The sequence below is a fragment of the Trichechus manatus genome, unplaced genomic scaffold (assembly GCF_000243295.1).
Source record: "Trichechus manatus latirostris isolate Lorelei unplaced genomic scaffold, TriManLat1.0 scaffold00026, whole genome shotgun sequence".
Lineage (NCBI taxonomy): Eukaryota > Metazoa > Chordata > Mammalia > Sirenia > Trichechidae > Trichechus > Trichechus manatus.
Genome location: NW_004443962.1, coordinates 18,242,767 through 18,253,053, shown reverse-complemented (window position 1 = coordinate 18,253,053; position 10,287 = coordinate 18,242,767).

Sequence of the window (10,287 nt, the reverse complement as noted above, 5' to 3'; positions counted from 1 at the left end):
GAAGGGAAGGACAGCACACACTACAGGGGAAGTCAGCACAACTGGACTAAACCAAAGCTAAGAAGTTTCCTGAATACAGTCAAACACTTTGAGGGACAGAGTAGCAGGGTAAGTGTCTGAGGACCATGCTTTCAGGGGACATCTAGGTCAAGTCACATAACAAAGCTAATTAAGAGAATGTTCTGCAGCCTACTTTGGTGAGTGGCGTCCAGGGTCTTAAAAACTTGCAAGCAGCCATCTACGATGCATCAATTGGTCCCAACCACCTGGAGTAAAGGAGAATGAAGAACACCAAAGACACAAGGAAAGTAGTAGCCCTAGAGACAGAAAAGGCCACATAAACCAGAGACTGTATCAGCCTGAGACCAGAAGATCTAGATGGTGCCTGGCTACCACCAATGACTGCGCTGACAGGGAACACAACAGAGAGTCCCTGATGGAGCAGGAGAAAGGTGGGAGTGCAGAACTCAAATTCCAGTAAGAAGACCAGACTTAATGGTATGACTGAGACTAGAGGAACCCTGGAAAGCATGACCCCTGGATTCTCTATCAGCCCAGAACTAAAACAGTTTCCGAGGCCAACTCTTCAGACAGGGATTGGACTGGACTGTGGGACATAAAGTAATATTCATGAAGAATGTGCCTCTTAACTCAAGTAGATACATGAGACTAAACGGGCAGCTTCTGTCTGGAGGTGAGATGAGAAGGCAGAGAGGGTTAGGAGCTGGTTCGAATGACATGGTGAATCAGGTGTAGAAAGGAGGTGTGTGCTGTCACACTATGCAGAGAGCAATTAGAGTCACATAACAATGCATGTATAAATTTTTGTATGAGAAAAAAAAAAAAGAAAGGTGTTTTTGTGTTCTGGCTTGGGTATTGGATAAAGGAGCTGTTGTTCACCAAAGCAGGGAAGTTGGGGGTTTGGAGAAGATGAGTTTCAAACAGGGTGAGTTTTAAGTGTCTGTGGAACATCTAGATAAAAATATGTGATGGATAGCTCTATACAGTAGTGATGTAGTCTAAAGACATAAATTTGGGGCTTGTGGTTAGAGGTGGAGTAGTAGATCAGATCTCCCCAGGGAGTATATGAAAAGATCCAAGCCATTCTGACCAGTATTTCTCAAACTTTAATGTGTATTCAAGTCACCTGGGGATCTTGTTAAACTACAGATTCTGATTTAATGCCTCTGGGGTGAAGACTGATATTCATCATTTCTAACAAGCTGCCGGGTGATGATGATTCTGCGGGGATGCAGTCCACACCTGAGCAATAAGACTCTGGGAAACACTCATGTTTAAGGAACAGACAGATGAAGAGAAGTCCACAAAAATGACTGAGTAGAAGTAGTAGAGGTGTATGAAGTGAGGAGGGGAAAAAAGAAAAGCAAAGGAAGAGAGAGTTTCATGAAAAAGAAAGTGTTCAACAACATCAAAGTTGTTGACAAGTAAAGTAAGAATGGACTAGTAAGTGCCAGCTAAAATTGGCAATTTGAAGGTAATTTTGGACTTTGACAGGATAGTTTTCATGTCATGAAGGCGGGACAGAAGACAAATTGTAGTGGGGAGCTAAGTAAATGGAAGATGAGGAAATAGAGATGGCGAGTGTATACTACCTTTTGTAAAACAAACGAAATGCTTGGCTGTTATGCGAAAGAGACAAGTTAGGTGATAGTTTAAGAGACTCAAAGGGTTGTAAAAATGTTGTTGTTGCTATTTTTAAGTTAGAAAAGACATGAGGATTATGGTTGGCAGAATCATGACCCCTCAAAGATGTACATGCCCTAATCCCCTGAACCTATGAATTTATTACTTTACATGGCAAAAGGGATTTTGCAGATGTGATTAAATTAAGGATCTTGAGATGGGGAGATTATCCTGGATTATCCAGATGGGCTCAATGTAATCACAAGGGTCCTAAGAAGGAAGCAGGAAGGTGTCCAAGGCAGAGAAGGAGAATTGATGATGAAAGCAGAGGTCAGAGTGATTCCGTTGCTGGCTTTGAAAATAGAAGAGTTCCACGAGCCAAGGAATGCACGCAGCCTCTAGAAACTGGAAAAGGCAAGAAATGGATTCTTCCCTAGAGCCTCCAGAAGGAATGCAGCCTATTGACCTTGATTTTAGCTCAGAGAGACTCCTGACCTCCAGAACTGTAAGAGAAATAAATTTGTGTGGTTTTTAGCTGCTAACGTTTTGGTAATTTGTTTCGGCAACAATAGGAAACCAATACCAGGATCTTCAATATGATGAGAGAAGAGCTAAAGGAGAGTGAAGATGCGTTATCTAAAACAACAAAAGGGGAAATAAATACTCCAGCAAAATATAGCTACTTTGGAGGCCTGAACAGTTTTTGCCAAGATTTTACATCAGGTGTCAGGCTGTGGACTATACACAGCCCTCCCATATGCATCTTTCCAAGAGCTTTTCTCAGAGCTGTTGTGTGCCTTAGAGTCAATTCTGACTCATAGCAACCCTATACTACAGAGTCAAGTAGACACACCATCAAATACACTCTGTTGTAGGGGAAAAACATCATAAAGTTTAGTAAAGCAAAAAAAAAGGTTTTATTCGACATATACTCAAAAAGGGCAGAAGTGGGGAACCGGACAATCATGGTGCCAGAGCTAGAATGTCTGCCTGAATCCAAGGAAATATCACAGAACAGACAGAAGTGGGGAAAACGGACAAGCATACTTCCACAGCCATGTCTGCTCGAGTTCAAGGAACAGTTAGAGAGCCATCAGTATATATTAACATTACAAATGGACAAAACCATTAAAAGCTTAACCTTTTCAGGTTGGCTAGAAACTGTGATCCTACATTTTGAATTGTCTTTCTTAACAATCATTGGTACAGGTTTCAGTTATGAGAGTCAGGAGGGTCTTCATTGGTCCAACAAATTTCTATTCACTAAATGCTAATAGAGAAAGATAAGACTGGAAAGTCTTTTGTGTTCTGTTTGATGGGCTTTATGTGAGAGTTTCCCTAAAAGATGTTTTCCAAGATTGTCTTAGCTATTGTCTTTATACCTCAGGGCCCAGTTGATGTGTCCTTAGGAGTCCTTGTGAGCCCAGCTCCAGCTGGGTCGCATTCTGTATGCTCAAGGAAAGGGAATAATAACTCCAGTACTATTTCCTAAATCAACTCTTACTGCTGTTGGGAAGAGGTGGCACCATTGCAGCTGTCCCCAGCTCAGTCACTTCCAGGCCTACTGGGACCCAGCCCAGTTTTCTTGAATGTCCACTCCAGTCTGCTTGTGACTGGTTGTCATGATGGCTACTTCCTTCCAATGAAGTTGGGAGAGACATTCCCTTTCAGTAACTTGTTTATGAAACAAAATAGAAGGCCAGGAAGCTTAGGCTGTCACTGGGAAAGAACCCGGACTCCGGGGATCACAGATTTGGGCTCAAGTTCCCACCATTACCACTTACTTGGGAGAGTAATATAACACCTCTGAGTCTATTTCCTTGGTCTTAAAATGAGGGTCATGATGCCACCTGTATGAGGCTACAAGGAGGTAATGTGTACAGAACGTCTAGGCCCAAAAGGGAGTGCGATGGCGTTGGCTCTTTAATACATTTCAGGTGCTTTCAGTTAAGAGCGTTTTGCCGAGTAGGCTGTGGTAGCTGCTTCAAGATAGCTTAAACGCAGAAACTGGGTCCCGGAAATAATTCCAAATGAGGGTGAGCAACTTTTAGGAGATGAGAAGTTGAGGGTGGGAGGGACTTAGCGTATCTTGGCCTGGTTCTGCTCTGAGTTCTCCTGGGCTGAAACCAAGGTGGAGAGAGATCTCACCATTCAGCCTCTTCTATGTCTACCTCCGTTTATACCCTCTCTTTCTAAATGCACTTTACTCCTCGCAAGGTTCACATTAATCGGGACGGTCTCCTCGCAGCTCCCCCAGGCCCTGCCACGCCTCTGCCAGGAGTCCAAGGCTGCAGGAGCCCGCGGCGCCTCCTGGTTTCCATGGAGACCCCACTTAATGTCAAAGGCCGGCGCGGAGCAGGGAAACCCGAGCGTTTGTATTTAAATGAGAGAAAGCGGGGGAAGGGAAAGTAAAGAGGGAGCAAAGCAGGAGTGGCGAGTATGGTGGCGGAGAATCCACCGGTGTCGGAGACTCGGAAGGGGGACTGTAAAAATCCGGTTAGATTGCTCAGTCACCTCACGTTCGCAGGAGCCGTCACAGACAGGCAGCAGACGGCACCGGAGGTTTATTTCGTGCGTGAGAAGTATCTTCTCAAGCCTCATTTCTGATTTCAGAGTGCCAGGGACACAATTCAGCTGTGGACCCCTTCCTTGGGGCTGGTTCCCAGCACAGAGTGAGGCTGTTTTCACTTCGCCCGGAGTCTCAAGTCTTACAGGTTCCTTGCTGCTGTAGGAGGGGCCACACCTGTGTCTCACTCTCCTACCCCTCTCCCTACAACAGAACATTAAAAGCTCTGGAAAGGCAAGATCCTAAAACTTTAGTTCAGGATTACCTGTTATTTATTGGCAGAATCTTCTGCAAGAGGTTGGGGGAGGAGGGGGGCGGTTGGGCAGAATATATGCAGAGACTGAATTGCACCAGGGTTCAGATGATGTCAGCTAGAATGAAGGTCTGACCTAGTGAATGTTAAATGTGGCTGAATCCTCAAAGGGGATCTATGGCAGAAACCTCCATGAAAGGAGCATCCTGCATCTTTAAAATATTAAGTAGGTGGCTCTGCTGAGCTCTGGCTGCAACTCCCAGAGTGCTGGTGGAATCTGGGCTTTCTGCTATAATCACTTGAACATTACTTACTGCCCTAGATAACTGCGGGTCATGTGGTGTTTGCACCAAAAAAGGAAGTCTTTGAAAAAAAGAAAAAAGTTGTCTCCTGGTTTCCATGGAGAAACTACCTGATGAACAACGTAGTTCAAAAGGTAATATTCTGCATCCTAGTTTGGTGAGTAGTGTCTGGGATCTTAAAAGCTTGTGAGCGGCCATCTAAGATACACTACTGGTCTCTAACCCTCCAGAGCAAAAGAGAAAGAAGGAAAGGAAAGACTCAAAGAAGAAAGTAGTCTGTTGTTGCTATGTGCCGATGAGTCTCATTCATAGCGACCCTGTGTACAACAGAGCAAACACTGCCCAGTTGGTGCCATCCCCACAATCGTCCCTATGATTGAGACCACTGTTAACAGCCACTGTGTCAATCATCTCATTGAGGGTCTTCCTCTTTTTTGACTGACTGTGTACTTTACCAAGCATGATATCCTTCTCCAGGGACTGCACCCTCCTGATAACATGAGATGAAGCCTTGCCATCCTTGCTTCTAAGGAGCATCCCAGCTGTACTTCTTCCAAGACAGATATGTTCGTTCTTCTGGCAGTCCATGGTATATTCAATATTCTTTACCAACACCATAATTCAAATGCATCAGTTCCTCTTTCGTTTTCCTTATTCATTGTCCAGCTTTCCCATGCATGAAGTGATTGAAAATACCATAACTTGGGTCAAGTTCACCTTAGTCCTCAGGGTGACAGGTCTTTTTCCGCAGATTTGCCCAATGCAAGCATCTTTTGACTTCTTGGCTGCTACTTCCATGGGCATTGATTGTGGATCCAAGTAAAATGAGATAATTGACAGCTTCAGTAATTTCTCCATTTATCATGATGTTGCTTACTGGTCCAGTTGTGAGGACTTTTGTTTTCTTTATGTTGAAATGTAGTCCATACTGAAGGCTGTACGTAGTCTTTGATCTTCATCAGAAAGTGCTTCAAGTCCTCTTCACTTTCAGCAAGCAAGATAGTGGCATCTGCATATCGCTGGTTGTTAATGAGTCTTCCTCCAGTCCTGATGTTGAGTTCTTCTTCATATAGTCCAGGTGTTCAAACTAGTCATAGTTGTTTGTGTCATCGAGGTATTGGTTACCAACAGATTGTTTTCAAGGATCTACTCAGTCGATTGAGGAACATACCAATATTAAATATCTCCCCAGAGTTTTGACCTAAAGTAGAATATTAACAATTTTGAATGAAAAAAAAACAAAACTTAAATACACAGAATTCCAAGAATCTTATTTTCATTCTTTTTTAAAAATTATTACTATTATTACACTCATGTAGTCTCTGGACCCTTAGTCTACTTTTTTTAAGGCCATGCTGCCAAGCTTCTGGATAATTGAATAAAACTCCTTTTCTTCTTAGCTTCAAATAAACAAAGACACATGGACACCTCATTCATCCGAACATTGTCAAAATGTACTTATATAGGACCTTTTTGTGATGGTAGAAATATGGCATGACACTTCCTAGAAATGAATTTGGGAATTTAATGAGTGCCCACTTGACACCACTAATAATAGCCTGTAGCAGAAGCAGGGGAGACAAAACAAAAACATAAAGGAGAAAAGGAGTCATATATAATAGATTGAGATGAAAAGAAAAGGAAGTGGAGAAGTAAGAGGTTAAGAAAAAAGAACAAAATAGAACAGGGTATCTTAAGCACTTAGTGAATAGGTTAGGATACTCCTGTTTACTCTCATCTTGATTTAATACAGAACTTTTCAAAGATAGAAAGAATCTGGTGATCATCTGGTCCACTTTTCATTTCACAGATAGGAAAGTAGGAATCAGGAAAGGATAAGAGTAGATGACCGATGAAGCCAGTGTTAGAACCCTGGTATCCTGACTCTTGATCCAGTGTTAGTTCTGCTACATAATTTCTCACACATATAAAGGCTAGCTGAATCCAAAGTTCCTTTGAGATTTAAATACCTTCCCATTTTGCCTTCAACATCTAACAATATTTTTGCAGTTATATTATTTCTTTATAGCTTACAAAGTGCTTTATCTTTATAATTCGAAGAGAAGTAAATATCAGCTATAAAATTTCCCATGTGGGACTTATCTAATTTTGATTTATGTTATTTTTCTCCCTCAAATATGTAAGCAATTCTTATTTGTGGAGTATTGAAGTAAATTAAATACCACATTGTTCCTATTCTTTTTTACCATATCCCCCAACTAGGAACTCATTATTTCAAGAAAATAAAACCTAAAGAAGTAAGAGTGATGGACAGCCTGACAATAAAGGCAAGCAAGAAAGAAGAGTTAATATGGACGGCAAAAAATATTTGCAAATTGGTGCCATGGATTATAGTGGTTAAATTTGCTGATGATTGCAGACATTTATGATAAAGGAAGCACTCCCTCCGGTTGCTTCGGTAACGGTGATCCTTGTTATTTCCCTAACGTTCTTTTTGAAACTGGTGAATTCAGTTCCCAGAAAAAGACCTAGGACTGGTTTTGGGGAATAGGAGCACCTCCTGCACCATGAACTGCACCCTCAGAGGCCCAGTGCTCCAAGGCAGGATGGTTTCAATCACCCTGCCATCTAGTCATCGCTGACACTATTTGGCAGCCAGCCCGCCTCTAATGGAATGTGTCCTGCAGCTGGGAATTAGGTCATCAGTAATTCACTTAATAGCATTTTATGAGCTGGGCTCTGACACAAGAGAGTGATCTGGTCTTACCAGCAGGAGCTTTCTTTGATGTAAAGGGAAGTGGGGGAGGAGAATACACCATCCTGAATAATCAGACACTACGTTTCCAGAAAGAAATGTTGTTGGTTGCCATCGAGTCGATTCTGACTCATGGTGACCCCATGTGTGCAGAGTAGAACTGCTCCATAGGGTTTTCAAGGCTGTAACCTTTTGGAAGCAGATTGCCAGGCCTGTCTTCCAAGGCTCCTCTGGGTTGGTTGGAACTGACAACCAAGGACTCCCCAGAAAGTAATAGGTGAGCTACATGATCTTGGGCAAGTCACTTACCTCTGGGCTTCAGCTCCTCTAAGATCTCGTATAACTCTAACACATTCTATTCTGACTCCAAGGAACTCTTTACGGAAGCTAGAAATTGCAGCATGTGTCAGGTCACTCCCCTTCCCATTCTCTGGGTCCGTATGGAAAGGAAATGGATAACCCTACTATTTTGCCAGTAGTGTGTTCTGAAAAGAAAAGCTCCGATATGCCGGTCCATCCTGTAAATCTACCACCCATTTGTCAGTTTGTCGTACTGTGGTGGTGTGTGTGTTGCTATGACATTGGAAGCTATGCTGCCAGTATTTCAAATACCAGCAGAGTCACCCATGGTGCACAGGTTTCAGTGGACCTTCTAGACTAAGACAGACTGGGAAGAAAGGCCTGGTGATCTACTTTTGAAAATCAGTCAGTGAAAAACCTCATGGATAACAACAGAACATAGTCCAATATAGTGCTGGATGATGCAAACATACCAACGAGACCAGGCAACATTTTGTTCTGTTGCCATGAGTAGGAGCAGATGCGACGGCCAACTAACAATGTGCTGTAAATATTCTCAATATGCCAGATTCCAAGTTACCAATAATTGAACAATTGACCAACAAAATTTCTGAAAATTTAACAATTGTCTCTCAGCATCTGGTATGAGCCACTCCAGCACACCACACTTTCTCCGCCATCGAGAAAGAGCTGCATAAATGAACAGTGTCCTCTGCATAGATGCATGGCTGGATTATCCTTACACCGAGATATGTTGCATATGTATCCTTGTTGGATACATGTTGGTGTTGGATAAAAAGATATTCATAACTTCTCTTTGATTTTACTTCAGCTGGTGTTCTTAATTTACTTGAAGCCCTCTCAGAAATATGTGGCAAATTCTCATTAGAAAATGTCCATACTCATACGGCACTTCACATGAATTTCCATTTCTTCTGCTACAGCTCTGACTGATCCCAGGGAAGTTCAGGGAGCCATTTGACTTTTCTTTTATTTTCTTCTGACCCCTAGGACTCCACATCCTTCTTGTTGAGAAACCCAATATGTATCTCACGAATTGTTCAAAAGGGTCACAGCTATACAGGGCTTAGAAGTTGAAAAAAAAAATCACTAGAATTCTTCTTTTACTTGATATGAGAGAGGCTCTTCTGGGTGAACTTTATTGCTGAACTGCAATGAGTGAAATATTCCAATTGCAGGAAAATTGGGATGATTGGGGCTAAAGTCATCACCTGGAATGGTGGATAAAAGTCATGAGTGAGTTCCCTTTTTATTCTCTCAATTTGATAATGTGTAAAGATCCAATTAATGACTACTGAGCACTTATTACATGGACTCAGAATTTCAAAGTATTGAGAAACATAAGCTATGATGCCAGCTTTCAAATTTATAATCTAGTTGGCGAGATAAGATTAACATGCACAAATTAATAAAAATCGATTAAAACATTTTATAATCAAGTGTTTAATGATGTGGTACAGTTCTAAATGCAACAGGAGTTTAGAGAAAAGTAAAATTATTGGAAGTAAGCACTGTGTGCTTAAGCTGCCCTTGGTGTGAGGCTGTGGGAAGGTACAAGACAAGCCAGGCTGAAGTAATTGCATTTAAAGGATGGTGGCAAGATGCCGGGAAGGGGTAGAAACAGGATGTGGTGGAAAGTAGAGAAAAAGTGAAACTCCTGACCTAAAACTGAGTCCTGGTAGATGTGGAAGGGGTGGTGGAGTGGAGACTGAATGTATAAACAGACAATGACCAGAACGCTGACCGGCAATCTCTGCGGCCACCAGTGCAGGAAGCCAAACCACAACCTGTGCAGCAGTTGGCCCAGAAGGTTCAGGGCTTGATTAGTGTCATGGACTGAATTGTGTCCCCCCAAAATGTCTGTCAACTTGGCTGGGTCATGATTCCCAGTATTGTATGATTGTGTCCCATTTTGTAATCTGATGTGATTTTCTTATGTGTTGTAAACTCTGTCACTATGATGTTATAAAATGGATTAGCGGCAGTTATACTGATGAGGTCTACAAGATTAGATAGTGTCTTAAGCCAATCTCTTTTGAGATATAAAAGAGAGAAGAGAGCGGAGACACATGGGAACCTCATACCACCAAAAAAGCAGTGCTGGGAGCCGAGGGTGTCCTTTAGACCTGAGGTTTCTGTGCAGAGAATCTCCCAGACCAAGGGAAGATTGATGACATGAACCTTCCTCCAGAGTCAACAGAGAAAGTGTTCCCCTGGAGCTGATGCCCTGAATTTAGACTTGTAGCCTATCAGACCGTGAGAGAATAAACTTCTCTTTGTTAAAGCCATCCACTTGTGGTATTTCTGTTATAGCAGCACTAGATGACTGAGACAATCAGTGACTGCCAGTTTCCCTAGTTTTTATCACTGCCTCCAACTCAAGACTAGCCAGAGAAAGCCAAATATTTTTCTCAAATCAATCACATAGAGTGCCCCACTTCTAGTTAGCTCACCCCCAGCTTCTCCATGCTGACAACTGTCAATC